Raw genomic sequence first — 16,496 nt, 5'->3', positions numbered from 1 at the left:
AAGAAATCATGAGAGCCCACCTGGTCTTCCTGCTGCTGGCACTGGTGGCCATGCCTAACCTTTCCAAGGGTCAAGGTACAGTATGTGCCTTATTTCTTGCATGTAAATAATGGGGAAAAAAAGAGATTTATGCAGGGACAGCAAAATGGCAAACTTTTTTTTAATGCAGGTATTCTTTTTTTGCAATACTAGACAGAATCTGGTTAATCCATTACAGTGATAGGTCAAAGGGGGATTTTTTTTTTCATCACGTTAATATAATTTTTAATCTTTGACTTCATGCTTTCTCTTAGCTGATTTGATCTTAAGAGTTTTGTGGGTGTGCGTTTGGGGATTTTTTGTGGGTTTTTTCATAACAGATGTGCCAAATTTTATGTTGCTGAATCATACCAGCATCAAGGAATGAATTATTTCGTTTGGGCAAAAAGTAAAGTAATGCATTACAATGCATTTTTAGCCTGAAAGTGGTGCTATACAAAGCAATTAGAAATTGATGTCTGCTTTTCTTCCTACAGAGCCAGTTACTGCTCCGGGTCTGGGTGAGTCATTATTGGGTGCTGAAAAACTGCAATTTGGGATTTTCCATCTCCTCTCTATAAAGTGGAACAAACTCAAAGATGGTAGAAATCACATAAGTGTTAAGAACGACTACATACATCCAGAAATGCCCAAAACAGTTGCTTCAGATCAAAACAAGACATGTTAGACTACTATGACGTCCATCACAATTTTGCATTAAGAGTTTTCTGGGTGTGCATTTTGGGACTTTTTGTGGGTTTTATCGTAACAGATGTGACTGCCAAATTTTATGTTGCTGAGTCACACTAGCTTCGAGGAATGAATTGTTTAATTTGGCCAAAAAGTAAAGTAATGCATTACAATGCATTTTTAGAATGAAAGTGGTGCTATACAAAGCAATGAGAAAAAAATGTTTGCTTTTCTTCCGACAGAGACAATAACTGTTCCGGGTCTAGGTGAGTCATCGTTTGGTGCTGACATACTGCAACTTGGGATTTTGCATCACCTGTCTATAAAGTGGTTCATATTCAACAATGGGAGCAATCACAGAAAATGTTAAGAACGACTGTCTGAAGTGTATCCGGAAGTGCCCAAAATGGTTGCTTCAGAGCAAAAAATAGACTAACAAGACATATAAGACTAATAAGAAGATATGGCTGCTAAATTTTATGTTGCCGAATGAAAATTAGCGTCCAGGAGTTAACTGTTTAGTTTGGCCAAAAAGTCAAGTCATGCATTACAATGTATTTTTAGCCTGAACGTGTTGCTATACAAAGCAATTAGAAATTAATGTTTGCTTTTCTTCCTACAGAGGATAAGACTCCTCCGGGTCTGGGTGAGTCATCGATGTGTGCTGACATACTTCAATTAGGGATTTTGCATCACCTGTTTATGAAGTGGTTCATATTTAAAGATGGTAGCAATCACAGAAGTGTTAAGAACGACTATCTGAAGTATATCCAGAAATGCCCAAAATGGTTGCTTCAGATCAAAACAAGACATGTTAGACTAACAAGGCATCCATCACAATTTTGCATTAAGAGTTTTTTGGGTGTGCATTTTGGGACTTTTTGTGGGTTTTATCAGGACAGATGTGGCTGCCAAATTTTATGTTGCTGAGTCATACTAGCATCTAGGAATGAATTGTTTAGTTTGGACAAAAAGTCAAGTAATGCATTACAACGCATTTTTAGCCTGAAAGTGGAGTGATACAAAGAAATTAGAAATTAATGTCTACTTTTCTTCCTACAGAGGAAAGGACTCCTCCAGGTCTGGGTAAGTCATCGTTGGGTGCTGACATACGGCAACTTGGGATTTTGCATCACCTGTCTATGAAGTGGTTCATATTCAAAGATGGAGCAACCACAGAAAATCTTAAGTGTCTGAAGTATATCCGGATATGCCCAAAACGGTTGCTGAAGGGCAAAATATATACTAACAAGACATATTACACTATTCAGATATGGCTGCCAAATTTTATATTGCCGAATGAGAATTAACTTTGAGGAATGAATTGTTTAGTTTGTCCAAAAGTCAAGTAATGCATTACAATGCATTTTTAGCCTGAAAGTGGAACTATACAAAGCAATTAGAAATTAATGTCTGCTGTTTTTTTTCCTACAGAGGCAAAGACTCCTCCGGGTCTGGGTGAGTCATCGTTGTGTGGTGACATACTGCAACTTGGGATTTTGCATCACCTGTCTAAGTACTTCATATTCAAAGATGGTAGCAATCACAGAAAATCTTCGGAAGGATTGTCTGAAGTGTATGTGGAAATGGCCATAACGGATGCTTCAGAGCAAAATATAGACTAACAAGTAATATTAGACTATTCAGATATAGCCGACAAATATTATGTTGCTGAATGAAAACTAGCTTTGACGAATGAATTGTTTGGGTCTTTATTGGAAGGCTTTTAATTAGCAGTACTTAACTTTGTTAAAATAAACAAACAAAAAACAACCTACACTCGCTAAAACCAGATAACCAAAACAGCATTGACGCTGCCTTTCCCGTACACAGTAAAATGGATACTGTATCTCATATTGTCGGAGGAAAACACTTCCTACTCCCTTCAAAATCACGCATTTTTCAGGAGTATATTTCTCTCTCCAGCCTAAAGAGTAATTGAAATTCCACAAATCACAAACTGCAATGTAGAACGAGTCTGCAAAGTAGATTGAGTCTGTCAAAGCCTTAATTACTTTTTCAGCGAAAAACAACAAGCAAGAACTTGTGGTGACGCCGTCCTCAGAATTCCTGCACTCAGCGTCTAATTCATGGTGCAAAGTGATCATTTATCCATATCCAAAATGTTCTATAATATCGTTGCAGCTGAAAGTGGAGAAGTCAAATGAGAAGTCAGCAAAGGATTCCCACCCAGTTGAGCGTCCTACATAACCAAGGATACAGGTCAAGATCAAAAGACAGAAAAACAAAACAAAAACAAAAACAGATGATTATGTGAAAACTCACAATAAACTTTTCTTTGGCTTACACAGATTCATGGGTGTATGGGTTCATATACTGTATATATACACACACACACACACACACATATATACACATATACACATAAACTGTATATATATATATATATATATATATATATATATATATATATATATATATATATATATATATATACATATACTGTATATATATATATATATATATATATATATATATACACACATATACTGTATATATATATATATATATATATATATATATATATATATATATATAGTTATATATATATATATATATAGTTATATATATATATATATATATATATATATATATATATATATATATATATATATATATATATATATATATATATATATATATATAAAATATATCAAAAGGAATTTCCAAAAGCTTAATATATTGCACAAAACAATCCCATATAACAGGAAATGTCTTTACAGAACCATTAATAAGACACCTCAGCTTCTCAAGTTTCAGTACACTACCTCTTTAACCCAGTGTGAAGTTGGGAAAGGGAAGCTCCAATGTAGCTTCCAAGAGTCCTGAAAGCCAAGGCTTGTACAAGTATTCTTACTCAAATGTGCTCTTTCAGTCTACAAATTTGACTTTTTGGTTAAAACTTATGAAAATAGTTTGGTATGAAATCTAATGTTTCTAGAGAGTAATGTAGCTATCTGCGAAGCAGCTGAGCTCCATTTGAAGTGAAAAAAGTAAGATTATCAAAAGTATGGTCATTCATAATAAAGTGAACATTTCTTTCGGTCTATACTTGATTGTTTGTTTTTTTTTCAACATTGTTGTTTTTTTCTGTATGATCTGAACACCAATACAGCAGTTTGTTCAGCTAGGTAATTACAGGTGAAGCTACAGCACCATTACCAACAGTGTCCCACAGGGAGCAGTACTAGGCCCGATACTTTTTATTTTATAAACAAATTATTTTAATTAAATTACTGACAGCAAAATTCATTGCATTGGCAGATGACAGAAATACAGTATGTGCTGGAGACAACTCGAGGGCGCTTGTAAAAAGAGTGAAATGATACAACTCAAAAACTAGTTCAACTTAAATGAACCATCTTTGAACTTAAAGGCTCTGGTAGAGGTGCAGCTGTAATGAAGGTGCTAGATAAACAAAGTTTATTTGTTTTTGTTTTTTTTCCTGTCATGCGTGGCCAAATTCCAGATAGCATACATTTCAGTATACAGTAAAGGTATTTGACATTTATTTCCTTTTAGGTTCATTTCATCAGCTCGATGTCGAACATTTGTAAATCACTGCAATTAAGTGGTATAAACAATTCCGCAACATGTTTGTTTAAAGCATATCCTTAATATAATCTGCCAACTTTGATGCCAAGCTCTACCCAACATTAGATGAAACACAAAAAAAGTTAATACTGTAATGAAGTTTATGCAATTTTTTTATCATGTGATTAGAAAATAAGACAGGAATGCTTTACTTCTTGTTTTTCACTTTTTTACTCCAAAACCAACACCAATCTTGTTTTGAAGTTATTCTCTCTGTATTTGCAAGGTGGCATGCCAGCAGTTGGTACAAAATATTTACTTGAAGTTAACAGGGCGGATGGTTCAGAAGTTTGAAACACGCCCAGGTGGATATAATCTCGAGTTCAATTACTGACATTGTCTAGCATTGAGAAGAAGAAATCATGAGGGCACACGTCGTCTTTCTGCTGCTGGTGCTGGCTGTCATACCAGGCGGTCTCATGGATGTTTACGGTATGTTCACACAACAGAAATAATTGGGGGCCACACAGAATTTGGGGGGCTGTATAAACAATGCCAGGATGTGAATTTTTACTGTTCTTCCCACAGGGAGTGAAACGTATAATAATGCCGAGTTTAAGGATGTGAATGAAGGTGAGTCATCAAAATTTTCCAACGCGCCGACGTGAGAATATTTGCCATTTGTCATCACCCTTTCATGAATCAGTACATGTCGTTCAGATATGTTTCATGGAATATATCCATTTGTGTCGAACTCATTACATGCTAGATGCCAAAATGGAATGCGTAGTTGAAGTAAACATCTTAGCCTTGCAAAAGCTTGACACTGGAGCTTTTGCTCATTGTACTCACCCTGATTGACAGGTCTTTGTGAAAAGGATTTTTTTTTTTTTAACCACAGTCTTTTCGTTACCTGGAACCAAATGTCTACGTATAAACTGTGTGCAACAATTCATCAAAGTCAATAGTTAGATTGAATACTTAGATAACATTTTACTTCAAAATTGTCCAAATCCTCCATGATTTGTGTCGAATCAAAATTAAAACGCTACAAACAGGATATCTAGTAACATTTTGAGATTCACAAATGAATGGTACCAATGGCTAATTTAACTATAAATACAAATGTTCTACAATTCCTTTGGAAGTTGAAGAGATGGTGGCGTTTAACCACATGGCTGGGGAAGCACTTCCACCCGGCGGCATCCGATCAAAACGTGATCTACAGCTCCAAAAAGACGTCGTGGCAAAACTCCAAAAGCCTCCATCAGGTCCCGAAGGACGACACGGATGACTGCATCTAAAATTCTGAGGAAATGTTTCATATTCCACAATAAAAAGTTTCCTTGGTTTCTGCATTTGAAAATATTCTCCGGTTTCCCTTTAACATGTCTACTATGCAGGTGTTAAAAATAACACAAGGATCTTTCTAGATATGGGAAGGTCGTCTCTAATCCTCCAGTGTGTTGCATGTTTTAGATGTTTCCCTCCTCAATCAAAACACCTGATTCAAACGATCAGGATTGGTATACGATTATATGCAGAGTTTTTGCTGCTGAACCTAATCAGGTGAGCTGGAGGCAGGAAACATCTAAAATATGCGCACGGCTGGATACAATTTTCAGAAAAAACACACAGCAGACTTATTTTGAAATGGTTCATGATGTATTTCCAACAATGCACCATACTGACCGACTGGATGACAGACTGGTGTGAGGATGGCATGTAAGTAAACGGTAAATTATGAGAATGAATTCTACCATTAGGTTGATGGGGCGGATGATTGAGGTGTTTGAAACACACCCACAGTGTGACATAATCTGAGGTCAAAATCTAATCGTTGCCATAAATTGAACTCATACTGTCCTGCGTTGAGAAAAAGAAAAGATGAGGGCCTATGTCGTCTTTCTGCTGCTGCCACTGGCTGCCCTGCCTGTCTGTTTAATGGATGCTTACGGTATGAATTTCTTTTAGGTGTTCAATGTAAATAAATGGGTGAAAGGTAGAATTTGGGAAGCTGGAAAACTCTGTGATTGTATATCATTAACATACGAGTGCTTGCTAAGATTACGTGAACATTCATCATTTTGCACCATCCGTTCAAATGTTTGCCATGTAGTAGATAGGTCTGTTTTTGCGTCTAACTCATGACATGCACGGAAGATGAAGAAAGTTCACCAGATGAAGGAAATTGGGCAGATGAGGAAAATTTGGGAGGTGAAGAAGAAGAAGATTTGCTTTGGCAAGCCGGTGAGTCATCGCTGGTTGCCGACATGCGACAATAGCTGTCTTGCATAATGCGAAATATGCGTTCCGTGTATTATGAAAGGATATTCATTACTCCATATAAAGGAAGGATATGAAAAAAGTGGTCGGCCGCAACAAACTTGGGAGGATAAGAAACTAATATTATGGTATAGAAATTTCCACCTTCTATGCAAATGAATCCCACTGGTAAACTATGTCTATATCACTGACATACGAATAATGAACGCCTGCTGAAAGCTGGTGTATAGCTGGCGTTTCTTACATTTTAGAAAGTCGTAGAGCAAAAATTCCATTAGGTTATGAAAGCAAGGTGAATTGAATAAAAGAGTCTCCTCCCAACTGCCAATGCTCTGCTATAGTGTTCTTAGCATTGTGTTTTTTTTTTTTTTTTGCCCTGTGTGGCAAACAAGGGAAAAACAGGTTCCACCTACACTTACTTAAGATGTCAAACTTTGTACACGTGTTTGAGCTGGTATGTCGTTAGCAAAATATCCTTTGTGAACAGGTTTCCAAGACAAAGCAAATTGCAGGTGCAAATGAAGTGTAATTAAATGTGCTATCAGTGGTGGAGCCTGGACAATTCTGGGAAGGATCCCCCCCCCAGAGAACCACTCCCCATATAGAATACAAATAAAATGGAGCAAATGTCTCAGTTAAGCATTTAAACAAAAGTTTGATGATTTCTTTGCAGCTGAAGTGGAGGTAGCGCCCGAGGAAGCTGCCAGGGAAGGACGACATCTAAACTGGGTGGAGCTAAACAGGGGAAGGAAGCGACGGCCCCGGGCATCACATAGTGAGACGGACATCATAGGCCCCCCCACTGGACTAGCATAAGAAGGACCCCCTCTTCCTCAAAAAAATATTTTCACAGATAGTCCAGCGGTATCGAAAACTATAGGTTACAAAAGGGGTATGTGATTTACTCGAAGGGAATCTGATAAGGATTCCAAGAAAGTTTCAAATAAAACCTATTTTGTTATGGCATCTTGTTATTTAAGATTTTTCCGATTCCCCGTGTATAGTCAGGATAGTGTATGTGCATACTGGCATCAGCGTGATGTATAAACTAGAGGTAAATAAAAAGAATATATTCCACATTGAAGTGAACAGACAGATGTGTGAGACCTTTCACTGAAACATGAATGTTTACTTTTTGTCCAACAGGGAGCTAGACCGCAGATTACATTGACTTTGTGAATATGATTTGAGGTGAGTCCTCAAATTTATTAACCTGCCATGTGCTGCCAATTGGCATTTTGCATCATTTTAGCACTAAAATTAACTACATAGATTATGCTAGCCTGAGTGTAACATACAAGAGGTATTACAGGCTAAAAATTAGTGTTGATGTGGTGGTGATAATTCCCTTTAAGTAACGTGTAGATTATATAAAAATATTCAAAAGTATTCATTATCTTCTGTGAAGAAGAAATAATATTCCTGCCACACAGAGAGAGGAACTCAGACTACATACAGTTGAGTATATCTATGAGTCTTATACTGCCCTCAAGTGGCCAAGATGCACAGCACAACGAGTATCGTATGAGGTGAGGGTGAACAGCAACAGGAAAGTGGATTACTGTTCTGCAGGTTTTTATAAAGTGCAATTTTATACTGAATTATAGACCGAAAGTCACCAAATTGCCTTAAAATATTTCAACCAAAATGGCCCGTGATCCAAATGTTAGAAGTTAGAAAAACAAAACAAAAAAACACGAGAGAGGAACCCATACTTATATACAGTAGTTGAGCATAGCTATATGAGTCTTATACTGTCCTCAAGTGGCCAAGATGCACAGCACAATGAGTATTGTATGAGATGAAAGTGAACACCAACAGGAAAAGTGGATGACTGTACTTCACGTTTTTATAAAGTGCAATTTTATACTGAATTTTTTGGGTCGTGTTTTGGGGTGGTTGGCAGGACCAGGTTAATGAATATTATATTCATTTCAATACAGAAAGATTATGGAACGTCTTACTTTTTCTAACTTGCCAAGACGAAAAAGAAGATGACTTGGATGCCTGGGAAAGTTTGCTGCTGCAGTAATCAGATCGTCTGTGTCAGATTGTTGCATTAATTTGCCAACAACTCGTCTCTCTTACGTTGTGGTCCAATAGATCCTCCCATCGTATTTGCCAATAGCCTGTATGACAGAAGTATTAGAACAATGGATGGGTACAATAATCTACTGGTTGTTAAGAACTGTTTCAATTGTAAATTAATTGATTGTGTTTTGAAGCAGTTGGGGGTAAGATGGAGTGCATTTTCTTATTGAACTTTTTTTATGCTGATACCAAAAACAAGTTTAAAATGTTTTTCTCCAGTTTATCCATCAACATGAACTTGCATTAACATTCACCATAGTACAGAAATGTATATTTATTTAAGCTTTTGTCAAAGTTAAAGTGTTCACTTTGGAGATTCATTCAAAGAGAGAGTATTTCTTTCCTCCCCACACCTGTCGAAATCATTTTAAAAAAACAACAACAACTTGTGAGGTGCAAAACATAGAGCTGTGCCATTGCACCTACACATTTTTGCAAATGACGGTGCCTATAGGATAGGAGTGTCGCCAAAAACGTGAACTCTATGAACTCAAATACTTTTGAAGTTGTTTTTTTTGGCAAGTTGTTAAATTCTGCCAGTTTCTGGTCATAAGCGATTACAAAACCTTTAAAACTTTAAACTCCTAAATTAAATGTTGCTAAAGAGAAAATATTCACTCTCGAAGGATTCCTAGGATGTACCCGAATTGCCTTAAAATATTTAAAACAAAATGGCCCGTGACCCAAATGTTAGAAGATAGAAAAGCAAAAACAAAAGAAAAAACACTCCACCGCTGTTTTACTGTCCTCGGCGCTAGACTTGCGAAAACGTGATCTCATGCCGTCGGAATCGATAGTGTCAATCAGAAAGAAGATTTATTAGCAATAGAGCTGGAGAAGAAAAGTTGACAGTCAGGTAAGTTGACTTTAAAAATAAGTCATCTAAAAATATCTGCCTCGACGCTCTGCCTGAAACGTCTTTGCGCCAGAGTTTTCTACACGGAATTTTCTTGCACATGATTGCAGTTTCGCAACAAGCGGGTAGAAAGACTCCCCCTCGAAAACAGGGGATAACATAAGTCCACCTCCTTCCTCCAGGTTGTTGGAAAAGTAGATATCTGGGCATAAAAGTTTTGGGGAACCCTGATAATAAACAATGAGTAGTTTTATTTACTCACTTCAAATCACATTTAACGTTAGTGGATTGTATCAAAGAAAAAATTGGAGGGTGGGGACTTGTTGCTCAATGACATTCCTGCCAACAAATGTCAACAATTACGTACATAATTGGAATGGTTTGCATGTCGTTACTCTGTTAATTCTAAGAATCACCCACCAGAGTTTGGGAAGCCAAGAATTGGATCATAATGTGCTAAAAGCAGTTTCTAAAGAAAAAAATAGAAAGCATAAAGTTTCTGTCTGAGCAAGGGTTTTGTGACAAAACACATGTTACTCTGTGTTGGCCAGTTAAACACTGTGACAACTGATTTTAGTCATCAGAAATAGAAGACCTACTGTACATGTCTCTACGACAAATTTGTCCAGCAAGTAATTCAAAATTTAAAAAGAAAACATCAGACTTTCTGTTGGATTTTCAGGGATTGCTTCGAGAGACTATTTTGTGGATATACTTGTGACGGTTATTACTAACAAGTTTCGAGTGCTTAAGGAATACAATCTTTGAGGGCTGAAGTTTTCCAAAATAAAATGTATTTTATATGAGCCATGAAATTATTTTTCAAAAAAAACAAATGCATCGATTTTGAGTTCCAATTGAATGGCACTTGTGCAAAGACACCTCTGGCTAACTGGATTTGAAAAGCAAGTACAAAAGTTAAGTTCTACCATTTCTTTGCGATGGCGATTCATTTGATGCTGACGAAAGCTTTGACAAAGATTTATCTTGTTGACGTTATTTTAGGGGTTATGTTTTTCTTTCTTTTTTGTCTAGTTAGTAAGTCACCGTATTTTCCGCATTATAAGATGCACCGGATTATAAGGCGCACCCTCAATTAATGATATATTTTCAAACTTTTTCCACTTATAAGGCGCACCAGATTATAAGGCACACCCTCAATAATGACGTATTTTAAAACTTTTTCAATCACAATATAGTAATACATAAAGTAATAACAATAATAACTCAAATAATACCTCTAAACTCTCAATAGCATAATAACTCAATGTCAATATGAGCAAACTTGTTCAATTGTAAACACACTAAAGAAACAAGTAAAGCTTACTTTATCAGTTCATTCCCCATCTACCAATCCCAATCTCAATATTGATCCACATATAAGGCGCATCTGATTATAAGGCGCACCGTAAGCTTTGGAAAAAAACGAAGGCTTTTAGCTGCGCCTTATAGTGCGGAAAATACGGTAGTTAGTTAGCAACAGTATCAACGCGTTGGAAGTTATTTTGGAGGTTATTTTTTTCTTTTTTTGTTTTTTGTCTAGTTAGTTGGTGGGTGAGCAATAGTAGCTGTTGTAGTGTATTTTGGTATGTGGTCATTAAGCATTCATTTTCTTTTTATGAATTTCTTTTGTATTTTGCTATAGTCTCATTGTGGTAGTTTTTGCCAGTGTAACTTTGGCAGTGAACAACGGCATTCTTCTCTCTCGGAGCAGCGCTGGGAACTGGGGTTACTGGACCCCTGACCACCGGACCCCACCTAACAGTTAAATCAATGGTCAGGCGGCACATTTGGTAGAGGTGGACTTGGACATGTAATTTCAGTCGTATAGGAGGAGACAAAATTTAGAGGGCTTTTTAAGAAGACGACATAGAGCCATGTGGGCGCACGCCATCTTGACCTCCTAAGCGAGTCTGCTTTAACATCAGCAGTATGAAACTATAGAAAAAAACAAGTCTGAGATGTCTTTATTTTCATCACCAACCAGCGTTGCCTGCAGATCCCGGAAACGTGCTGGGCCAGAACCACTACAAGGATTAAAGAAATTCACCACGCTGTCTTATTGTCTGCTTGGTTTTCCTAGCCAACTTTTCTCCATCAATGAATTTGAACACCAAAAAGGTGTATGTTATGTGTGTTGTAAAATATGAGCAAGGTCATGGAATGACTGAAGCTCATAAATCCAGGTAGCATGGAATAGTGATTATCAACAAGTGTGGGACAATCAAATATTTTTTGCTACAACTTATCAGTCTTCTATATCGCATTCAAATAGGACCAACAAGGCTGAACTACATATGGTTACTGTACGAATTTGAGTACGAGTTTGTTCTGAGAAGCTAATTTAAGTTAAGTACTTCCTCCTTGAGCAAAGACGCCTCACCCTTTTCAAAGAAATCTGACTACTGAACAGGTAACCCGCAAGGCAGATGACATTTATCCAACTTCTTCACATTTCCGTTGTAATTAAAACCACAAGAAGGGCTTTGTTTCTTGTTTCACAACAGTCCAAGATCACAGACATAACTTGTTTTTAAACGGCTTACTGTATTCTGTTATGTATGTACAGTATGTATGTGCCATACAAGGAAAAGTAGAAGGTACATACTGTATATAAGGACCACTCATTTAGAGCCTATGGATCTTAGATGGTTGAGATGTTTCAGACACACCCAACAAGGTATAAAAAAGCTTGGGTCCAAACTGACGACAAACAGCCAACTGACGTTGTCCTGCGTTGAGAAGAAGAAATCATGAGAGCCCACCTGGTCTTCCTGCTGCTGGCACTGGTGGCCATGCCTAACCTTTCCAAGGGTCAAGGTACAGTATGTGCCTTATTTCTTGCATGTAAATAATGGGGAAAAAAGAGATTCATGCAGGCACAGCAAAATGGCAGACTTTAAATGTATTTTTTTTTTGCAGGTATTCTTTTTTTCTTTTAATTCAACGTTCAATAGCGATTGGACAATATTATTCGAATTGAATTGTCTTTGTCAGTCGCTAGTATATGACGTCACTTCTGCGAATTCTTTTTTACTCCGCTCGCCATCTTGGGAGATAACGTCGGACATATTCAACTGATATATCATTGTGTACCGAGGTTTCCGGCTGCTCTTAAACTTGAGCATTTTTGCTGTGTCATACCAATGCCGAGATTGAACTGGACCACGACCTAAAATCTCGAGCGCACCGAGATTACCAAGCAAATAGTATCAAACTGTTTGTTGCGGAGATCAGGTGGCACAGTGGAGTGTGTGTGGTTTGCATGGTTTTTATTTATTTAGTTTAGTAAGTAAGTAGGCTCACTGAGTTTAATTCCATTTTAAAGTTTGGCACTCTCAAAATGGCAAACTTCCTGTGTCTTTGTGAGCATCATAAAGACAAAGATTTGTGTGGGTCTACTGATATGGCTACTAAATTTTATATTACCAAGTGAAACCCTCCATGCCGAGAACAAAATTGAAATGTGCCCACTGTCCAATTTAACTACATCTACAAAAGCTTCTGCCATTTCTTTACAGATGAAAGCTCTGAGGAAGATTCCGAATCTTCTGAATCAGAATCTTCCGAATCGTCTGAATCCTCTGAATCTTCTGAATCCTCTGAATCCTCTGAATCTTCTGAATCCTCTGAATCTTCTGAATCTGAATCCTCCGAGGAAGAAGCGGAGGAAACCTCAACCTGAGTTGTTTAAGTCGAGTCAAGATCATGGGACATATATGAAGTATTTATATTTTTAACCCTGTTGTCCCAAGAAGCATGTCTCAACACAATTATGATGGGTAGTGACTAACATTTGGAGTTTATGGTGTTAATGGATTTAATTATGCTGGCAATAAATGATGGCATTTTATCACCGGCAATAAATGTCTTTGGCTTTTTTGTTTTTTCCTCAGGTATCGTTCTATCTATGATATGCTTTTATAAAAATAGTCCTAGGATATAGAAAAGTGTTTACAGGGTTTTGGAGCTTAAATGTGCATGAGGTTGTACTTGACTGTTGCTATTACTGTCTTAAGACAAGGGACGACATCACAGTGTTTACTGGCTGCTGAAAGTTGCTCATTCAAACAAAGGATGCCCACCGAAGATGAGCAATATTTGCATACTGTGCATGTGAATTTTGCAGTGGGAATTTCCAATGGAAATTTGGCATACCAAATAAGAAGACTCAATGCACTTCGCAGATGATATTCATCTGACATACTATTGTGACATCTTCAAATTTCCCATGTGATAGGAAAACAAAAGAGAAGCTTCATAGCTATCTCACAATGTCAAGTAAAACCGTCAAAAAAAATTTACCATGTAATTAAAAAAAAAAAAAGAGACGAACTTGATTGCCATATCACGTCATCAAGTAAAACTGAAAAAACAAAACATGTTTTTACTGTAGTTTCCCCATCTATGAACAGTATTTACATATTGTGCAAGAAGAAGAAAATAACAATGGTGGTTGAGATGCTTCAGACACACCCAAGATGGTATAAAAGAGATCGGGTTCAAATAGATGACAAACAGCAACCTGACCTTGTCCTGCCTTGAGAAGAAGAAATCATGAGAGCCCACCTGGTCTTCCTGCTCCTGGCACTGGTGGCCATGCCCAGGCTTTCCATGGGTAAAGGTATGTGCCTTACTTATTGTATGTAAAGATGTATGCAGGGACAGCAAAATGACAGAATTTCAATGATTTTTTTTTTTTTTTGCAAGTATTCTTTTTTCGGTACTAGACTATAAATTGGAAGCTTTTGTCTGTGACCATTAAGCTAAAATGTGATCAATTCATTACAGTCATAGTTTGAGTGGTATTCTTTAGTGTGGGTCTCCACATCGATTCCTTTTCTAGAGCTGTTTATCTGGGTAATGGGTGACAGGCTTGCTCAGCTGACTTCGGGCAGTTGGCGGGGGACTCCCTTGAAATAGTTTGCAGCCGATAGTAGGGCACAAAGAGACAAATAACCATTCCTAAACTCCAATAGACCTAAAAACAATTTGGTATGTACATTACACCTGCCATGCATGTTTTTGGAGTGGGGGAGGAGGCCGAAGTGCCCGGAGAGAACCCACGCAGGCTCGGGGAAAACATACAAACCCCACAAGGCCTGGATTTGAACTCAGGTCCCTGAACTGTGAGGCGGATATGTTAACCACTGCCTACTGAGCTGCCTCTACTGATGATATGTTGACAAAATCTTAGATTGCAGAGTGAAACCCTCCAGGTTGAGAACACAAAGGAAATGTGCTTGCGTTAGGTCATCATTACCTAATTTAACTACTTCTACAAAAAGTTCTGCCATTTCTTTGCAGGTCGCAGCTCTGAGGAAGATTCTGAATCATCAGAATCTAAATCTTCCGAATCCTCAGAATCTAAATCTTCTGAATCATCAGAATCTAAATCTTCCGAATCATCAGAATCTAAATCTTCTGAATCATCAGAATCTAAATCTTCCGAATCATCAGAATCTTCCGAATCATCAGAATCTTCCGAATCATCAGAATCTTCCGAATCATCAGAATCTAAATCTTCCGAATCATCTGAATCTTCCGAATCATCTGAATCTTATGAATCATCTGAATCTTCCGAATCATCTGAATCTTACGAATCATCTGAATCTTACGAATCATCTGAATCTAATTCTTCAGAATCATCAGAATCTTCGGAATCTGATTCCTCCGAGGAAAATATGGAAATCTTGGACTGAGTTGTTTGAGTGGAGTCAAGATAATGGGACATATATGAAGCATTTACATTTTTAACCCTGTTGTCCCATAAAGCATATCTTAACACAAGTGTAATGTGTAGTGACGAAATATCATCTTCGGATTACACTCTAACATCTGGTGTTGTTAGTTGTAAGTTAGTTGTTTAGTCATGCTTTAAACTGGCAATAAATGATGGCATTTATCACTGACAATAAGTCATGAACATGTGTTGGGCGTTTTTCTTTTTTTTTCTTAAGTTCTAATGTATCTTTCCGTTTGTGACATGCTTTCACCAAAATAGGCCAAGGATCTAGAACAGGATTTACACACCTTTGAGCTCAAAGCTGCATTATGTTGGCCTTGACCATGGGCAGGCAAACTTTTTGGCTCAGGGGCCACATTGACTTTTAAAATCATCAAGATATGATACTTTTAAAAACTGCATTTGTGAACAGTACATATCAAACATAAACAGAGCAAAAGCATTAACGCTACACGTTATGTAGCATGACGTTAGCACGTTCAGCTTCGGATAATTGTCAGTATTCTCAAGTAGCTCCAAACATGAAATACCGTAATTTACCAAATATAAAACGCACCTGTGTACAGGTATAGGATGACCCCTTAATTTTGGGGTCAAATTCTGAGATTTTCTTTTAGCGTGAATAAGAAACACCAACGCTTTGGCAACAATGTAAAAACTATGGCAAAACAGAATAAGTTTCACCTTCCTAAACTTTTCATATTTTCTTGTGTTAATACCGTAAGTGTTTGTTGCGCGTTAAGTGTGTTTCTGTTTTTCCCACTGACTTTTGTGAGCGGTTTGTGAACGCCTCGCCTGTGTTGCCTGCGCGTGAAGCATTATTTTTCCTTTTCTTCACGACACAGCTCGAGTTCAATTTTCCATATGTACCCGAAGTTGTGCCAAGTTTATGATTGTGTATATACGGCAAATGACCGCAAATAATAAATGAGTCAAATGAAATACCATTCCGTGGTCTCTAACTCACTGCTTCTCTTTTTTTTTTGTCAATTTTCCAAAGACCCCCATTGTAAATGTTTGCGGAAACAAAAATAAATAAATAAATAAATAAAATCACAGAAGCCATTTTGTCATCGGTCAGTTTTCAACGAATCCAAATTTGATGAAGTCCTCTTTGTATTTTTTGTTAGGACAGCTCTTCTTTTGTCTTTTCCTCACGAAATGAAGTGGACGGTCTAACAAACGAAACAATAGCTAAGTAGATAGCAGAGCTTCTTGATGATGACATGGATTACATGCATTAATCGGACAAAT

The 16,496-nt window shown here is 37.3% G+C and overlaps 2 long non-coding RNA genes and 1 pseudogene across 2 annotated transcripts; all 3 read left to right on the top strand.

Annotated features, from left to right (window-relative positions):
- Positions 1-4,623: 4,623 nt before the first annotated feature.
- LOC148419995 (uncharacterized) lies at positions 4,624-5,577 on the top strand. Its single transcript, XR_015866485.1, has 3 exons — positions 4,624-4,755; positions 4,852-4,896; positions 5,412-5,577. It is a non-coding gene; the product is annotated as an uncharacterized LOC148419995 (long non-coding RNA).
- Positions 5,578-6,146: 569 nt separating this feature from the next.
- LOC148419994 (uncharacterized) lies at positions 6,147-7,407 on the top strand. The gene is made up of 3 exons (XR_015866486.1): positions 6,147-6,220; positions 6,427-6,513; positions 7,223-7,407. It is a non-coding gene; the product is annotated as an uncharacterized LOC148419994 (long non-coding RNA).
- A 4,842-nt stretch (positions 7,408-12,249) lies between these two features.
- On the top strand, positions 12,250-15,198 carry LOC148419993 (uncharacterized; annotated as a pseudogene).
- The last annotated feature ends 1,298 nt before the right edge of the window (positions 15,199-16,496 follow it).

This window comes from Hippichthys cyanospilos, chromosome 8 (genome assembly GCF_059441005.1).
Source record: "Hippichthys cyanospilos isolate Australia breed blue-spotted pipefish chromosome 8, RoL_Hcya_1.0, whole genome shotgun sequence".
Taxonomy (NCBI): Eukaryota; Metazoa; Chordata; class Actinopteri; order Syngnathiformes; family Syngnathidae; genus Hippichthys; species Hippichthys cyanospilos.
Note: the sequence above shows the minus strand (reverse complement) of the source record. Positions and strands in the feature narration are given on the sequence as shown.